Raw genomic sequence first — 6,858 nt, forward strand, 5'->3', positions numbered from 1 at the left:
TAGTTTTGAACTTGAGTTAAAACTAAGGTCTAATTCAAATGACCATATCTCTCAACCTATAATAAATTAGGTGGCACATACCTATAAAATTAGATTTCTATGAGTCTTATTTCCAACTCCACTGAGTTAATCTCATTTAGAGTTTGGAATAAAAATTTATGCCTATTTTACTGGACATTATCTATGCTAATGCCGCCATAGCGGGATTAGGCATCCAGAGCGGGATTCGATAGGCTAGAAGTAAAAAAGGGCATATTTTAATCATATCCTTCTTCCCTGAAGTCACAAAATAGATGAGAGTTACCCTAGAAACCCTCAAGAAGTTGATATAGGCTTGGAGAAAAGGAAAGAAGAGATTCAAAGCGCAAGGGAGGTTACAACCCATGGATTTCAGGCTCGTCTCCATATTTCTCCCTCAGAAAATAAGAAATCGTGCTATAATCCTTCTACAACTGCTTGGCGCCCAGGTAGGCTAATTTTTATCAATTGAATAGTTATAAATTCATTCCCATCACTTAATATAATGTAGATTGACAGGAGATTTCAAGACTAGGCCTTCGGACACGGAGTCTGAATGGTTAAATAATTGTCAATTGTTGTTTAGAATGGAAATGTATGTTGTGGATCATGATTATTATGTGAATAGTGATAAAGATCCAATCATTGAATGTTAACCTTAGTGAAACTATTTAGAAGATCAATGACTCTTGTAAGATTAAGTGTAGAAAATAGCTGGGTCGTAATGGAATCTTGAGACTTGGAGGTTATGGGCTATTGATATATAAAGAAGGATGTGTTTATACAAATAATTATGTGTGTCCATGCTGATTATTCCATGTGAATTGCTTGATGAATGAGACTTATGAAATAAAAGGTGAATATGAATGACTCAGTATTGATAAATCTCATACCATGAACCTATTTGATTACATGTGGCTGTAGGTTATAGTTTAGTCTATATGATAGAGGGATTCTTAATAGTGATTGAGTAATGCTGTGAAGTTTTATATGCATTTAATTATTGTAGTTGGATGATTGATATGTTGTTGTGATTGGTCTACAATCTCAAGATCGTGAAATCCATAATCTTAAACTTGTTATACCAAAAGTGATGTCTTGAATAAATATGGATTGATAAAATATTGTTAATGAAGGAAAAGATAGAATGAAAGTAATGAAATGACTATTTGTGAACAATTGTATGCAATAAACATGTTACTTGATTGTGCAAGTATTTGAACTATTTATTGTGGATTGTGATTGTGTTTGTGATTGTGATATTGGATCGGGTATCACGTTCTAAAAAATACATTAGATTAGGTGTCATATTTCGACACATATATTGGATCGGGTGTCACGCCGACACACTAACAGTTTGGGAATGAGTTTCATGAGAGAACCATTGTATGGCTATCATTTGTGAATTAATCTTGATTATATGTGTGATGATAGAGAAATTGACCCGATTATAATTAAGCATGCCCATCATGTATAATAATTGATATGAAAGGACCAAGGGTGTAACTGTTATCATGTTGACTGTTGTATTTGAGATTTACATTATGAAATTGTATATTGCTCTTGAAATGGTAAATCGGTAATTTATTTCTGTATATGCCTGTTCAGATTATGTTATTGTAGTTAGATGCGTCCATATCGTAGGTATGAGGCCGGGGGAAAACTAGTGGAGAGAAATTGATGTGTGGTTTAGTAAGATTAGTGACTTAGAGTTAGATATTGATGGTGTCCTATTGGTACATGTGAAAAATAGGGGATTGAGAGAGAATTCAGAGATTCTATCTCCGGGCGGGAAGCTATGGCGAGAGGAATTCCGCTATGGCAAGACCACCAGAGCGGTATAGGTCCCACCATGACAGGCCAGTACGGTTATGAGAGGAGCCTTAATCCACCGAAATGTTTCTCTTTCAAGTGAGATTTTAATTATTCTAGGGTCAAGTGTTGGTGTGAAAACTTAATGAAGTAGACTGGTTAAACAGTGTTAGTGATGGCCTACGTTTGGAGACTTCTCTACATGTTAGAATGGCTAGGCCTTGATCTGTATTAGAGTTGGCAGCAGACCAACCAGAAGGGATAAGTATTAGGCTTGAACAATGGTAAGGATGTAAATGAGAATGATAAGAGTTTTTGCATAAAATTTTGGCGGTGTATTTTCTTAAGAGCATGCATTCTTCTTGTTGATTTTTTTATATTATGTGGTAGGTATCGGGTTGACCGATGATGCCCACCAGTACGTATTATTTGTACTGATACTACTCTTGTTATGTTACTTGACATAGTTTGATTGCAGGGTCAGTACTATTTCTTAGTTGAAGACGAAGATGATTCTCCAGTAGCTTCTACTCTTCCTTCCTTATGATGGGAGTTGTGTATTATTTTATTGTATATTGTATCTTTAGAAGCTCTTGTACATGTTTAGACTAGTATCCTTGGGCTGTTAAATTGTTTCTTATAATAAACCTTAGAGTTTTTAATTTTATATATATATGGACTTCATAAGTCTTTTGAACCAATGGCACTCGATTTACTGCATGACCTGCCACTTGATCATCGGGAAGGGGAAAGAATTTGCATGGAATAGGAGGCAAGGACTTCACCTTCCCTAGTACTCTTTTTGTTTTTTAATGTTATGGTTAACTTTGTTTATGTAGAGAAATATTTAAATACAACTACTTAACATACTTTCGACTAATCGTGTAGCATGCATTATCTATGTGTACGTTTAATTGCAGGTGCAAGTATTTCAGAAGCATAATATTTTCAGCAAGAATAATTTCAGTAAATTCTTGGACCTGAAAACTATATTGCCCATATTATTTTCCTTCCATGAAACCATGATGCAAAGTAAGCTTAAGTAGAGGTACCATATATATTTCATACGTATGTTTTTCGAATAACTTGTGTAGGATTACTTGTCTTTTTTGAAAAGCATAAAAGGGGAAAATATATAAATGTTGTATTAATTGCTTAGGTAAGGTAAATGTATATTTGCTCGCGTGTGGTTTTTAATGCGTAGTGTCACGGACTGAAACTTTACTCTAGATTTTTTCCCCTTTCAGATGATCAAGTGGCGGCTCATGGCAGTATGGACAAATTTCTTTGTGTACATGCTTAGTGTAAAGGTCTAAGATTTGGGCATTATGTTGCAAATCTCCATCATACTTGATAAAATCTAAACAACTGAGTTAGAACAACGTGTATTTATGAGCTATGTATAGTCCCAACTGCCTTAATAAACATTGACAGGGTTCCCTTCTCATTACTAAGCTTTGTCATGTATATATGCCTAAATTTTTAAACCTACTATTCAAATAGATAAAAAAAAATGAGGTTCACAAGTCCCATGAAGTACTCTAATTTCGACATTTATTAAACCTACTATTCAAACGGATGTTCAGTCTAGAAAAGTAACTTAAGCTTTCTAATTTGAACAACTAGTTTACATTGTTCACATGTCACATGAAGTTCTTTAATTAGCGCCATGAATGGCATGAACAAATTTTGGAGATTAGTGAGCTGCTCCTCTATATCTACAATGCCTACGCAAAGGTATTTTAGTTATATTCATTGAACCAAGCAGACGAAACTCTTCTTAACGCCATTCTTAGTCCATATTGAGATGCTGATGTAAGCCAGATTTGCAACACTTAGTTCTACGTGTTCAATTCAATAGAATAACTATTTGTTGTAAATACTATAAAGCTTAATAAATTACAACATAGATCGAATACAGAGGGATTTAATAAACGCTTTACATGGAATTTAGATGCTCTTCGTTTTTTATTATCTCCATTTTTTCAAAGTTTTTACTTGGATAACTGACACATATCCCATTTTATTATACGAAGAATAGTGTGTTATGTCTTGCTATTTAGTATACCTTAATCTTATTTATACCTTATAAACGCACTACTTTATTTTATGTTTCGCTGATCATGATCATACGAATGATAGTGGATCATAAAAGAAAAATACTAATCAAGATGAAATTAGATCATAAAATGTTCATTGCTTGAATTTATTTATTCTTCATCATACTTTTCATTAGTTTTTTCATTTTAGACCATTAGCAAAATAGACAATAGAGCTTTTTGTGAACCCATTAAAGATGCTCAACTTGTTGATGTTACTTTTCTTTTCTTTTCAACCCCTCCTTTAGTGCATTTAATCTTATAGTACCATCTTCGACTTCCCACATCAAGTGTTGTACTTCTTTTTCTTGTCCATACTTAATTTGAACCATATTGTGATGATAAATTATCTTCTCATGCAAATTGATACTTCTTTCGCTTATGATTTTTTCTGAGACGAGAGTCTTTCGGAAACAGCCGTTCTACCTTGATAGGAGTTAGGTCTGCATACACTTTATCCTCCCTAAATCTCACGCGTGAAATTTCACTGGGTTGTTGTTATTGTATGCAAATTGATACTTCTCATACTCCTCTCCCTTGCCACTTTCTCTCTCTCCTCTTCCCCCAAATTATTGTTGCTCTTTTTTCTCTCTCTTTCCTCTTCCTCGAATTAGATCCGTCCCCCACCCAGTAGACATGTAATTTTGGACCCTTCTCGAGTGTCAATTTATTTTTGGCTTAAATATATATTTTTAAATTTTATTTCATTTTTAGTAGATTTTAATTGAGAAAATTAAAAAAACACAAAAATAGTAGTGTTTTTTAAGATAAAACTTTGACTTTTTGAATCACAAAAATATGTTATTTGAATTTTCTTGTATTTAATATTTAGGCAGTATTTCAATCTTTATCAAAAGCATATTCTATTGGAAAGGAGAATATTCTACTCTTTCTTTCTAAACTTTTTAATCTTATCCAAAATCAAAAAAATAGACACGCTCCACCAAAATCCTACTCTATAAATTAAAAAAAAGAAGTGACTCTAGACATAAAACGGGAGCAGCCGCAAGAACCATTTTTTGTCTTCCTTAAACCTAGAACATGGGGGATAAAAACCAGCCACCAACCTCAACTAAAACACCCATTGGCTCTCCACCATCACACCACCATAACCCATTAAAACCAATTCGTGAGAACTCCATTTTGATAGCCATGTGACCACCAAAAATAATCGCAAACCACCACTATCACAGTTGGCCAGTCATTGAATTTAAGGTTGTGGTAGCTTCGATCTGAACAAAAAATGATTGGTGAGGTGAGGTTTTCCGTTGACGATTTCGACCTGAAGCTCTAAAGGGCTCGAGGTTGCTATCACATTGTACAAGATCCAAAATTGTGAACTTTTCTTCAATTAAAGGTACATTTCCTATATAAAAAATTATGATCTTTAGTTTGTGACTCGTTGCAATGAAATGTCTTGAAATACTAATGCATGCCCATCTTAATATTCTAATTCCAATTTCTATATCATGATTATTATTATTTTGATGAATGTTCTATTCTCGTGTTTTCTTGTTTAAAAGGTGAATCAGCGGAAAATATTTTTGCTATATAAAAGATCCATCCCTTTTTTTCAATTTTTGTTCAAGTACGCTTTTGGAGCGTTAATGGCGAGGTGGCATTTACACATCTGGACCCAGACCTGTAGAGAAAATATTAGTATATCTCAAAAAGAGTTTGAATTTTTTTCCTTACTTTCATGCCTACAATTAATTATGGTCAATAATGATTGTTCCCCAAACGTTTCATGCAATTCAATTTTATCAAATTATTTGCCTTTATGGCAATAATTATTATGAGTTTGACTATTCGTATTCAACCATAAAATTTCATCCGGTGTGGCTTTAGAATTTTTCTACTGGTATTGATGATTCTTTACTCATTTTCTCTAATACTATCTTCGTTCCATATTAAATGAGCACTTTCAATTTTATACAGTAATCAAGAAATCATTAATATATTTGAAGAATTTATTATTTTGTTATTTGTTTATATCAATGCAATATATATGGAGTATAAAAATAACTAGTATTGAGAATTGTTTACATTCAAAAGGTCATATTAATTATAAGGATACAACATCAACAACCCAGTGAAATCTCACACGTGGGTCTGAAGAGGATAAAGAGTACGCAGACCTGACTCCTAATAAGTGATCAAGTAATAGGATACAAATATTTTTAGCAAAATGTTCATCTAATATGAAGGAAGGGAGTAAAAGATTTGACCAAAATCACATTTAAAGAGCAATTAGTGACTATTTTAATGTCAAACATTATAGTCTACCATTATTGGTGAGCCTGTGATGAAATTCTTCCATATATAGATATAAAAAGGATTTCTTCTTTCTCTTTTCAATATTGGTTTGTGCTGGGTTTTTTTTCAATTTAATCTTTGTTAGTTTCTGGCTCCTAGTTTTATATTAGAAGAGTTTGTTGAATTCTGAAAATACACCTATATTGGGTGAAATATCCTTAAGGACAATGTCTTTTGACACGCCTCAAGCTCTGAGAATTTGTTATGTGTTCTTGATAAAGTATTTTTCGTAAGATTTCCAACAAAACCCTCTTATAAAATATAAACCTTTGATCTAATGAACGAATAGACTCAATCTTTAGGTGAGATACACAAGTTAAGGTCACATTACGCGTCTTGACCGGTGCATGTCGAAGCTAAGGTCACAACTTTGCGTTAGTTAAGACTAATAAAAGTTAAATAATTTTAAGCTAACCATAGGCATAATTAATGATTAGAATTGGTCCGAGATTAATTTATGTCAAATATAAGTTGATAAAAATGATCATGTTAGAACCACGGGATTTAGGGTTGCCTCAAGTGACAACTTTGTTCTATAAATAAAATAACTTCTTCTTAATAATGTCACTCCAATTGAAAAAACCGGACAAAAAAAAGTGTGACTCACCCACTC

At 33.1% G+C, this 6,858-nt stretch overlaps 1 long non-coding RNA gene across 1 annotated transcript; it reads left to right on the forward strand.

The window, feature by feature from the left end:
- Positions 1-4,918: 4,918 nt before the first annotated feature.
- LOC129887310 (uncharacterized) lies at positions 4,919-5,728 on the forward strand. Its single transcript, XR_008766320.1, has 2 exons — positions 4,919-5,286; positions 5,453-5,728. It is a non-coding gene; the product is annotated as an uncharacterized LOC129887310 (long non-coding RNA).
- The last annotated feature ends 1,130 nt before the right edge of the window (positions 5,729-6,858 follow it).

Source organism: Solanum dulcamara, chromosome 4 (assembly GCF_947179165.1).
Source record: "Solanum dulcamara chromosome 4, daSolDulc1.2, whole genome shotgun sequence".
Lineage (NCBI taxonomy): Eukaryota > Viridiplantae > Streptophyta > Magnoliopsida > Solanales > Solanaceae > Solanum > Solanum dulcamara.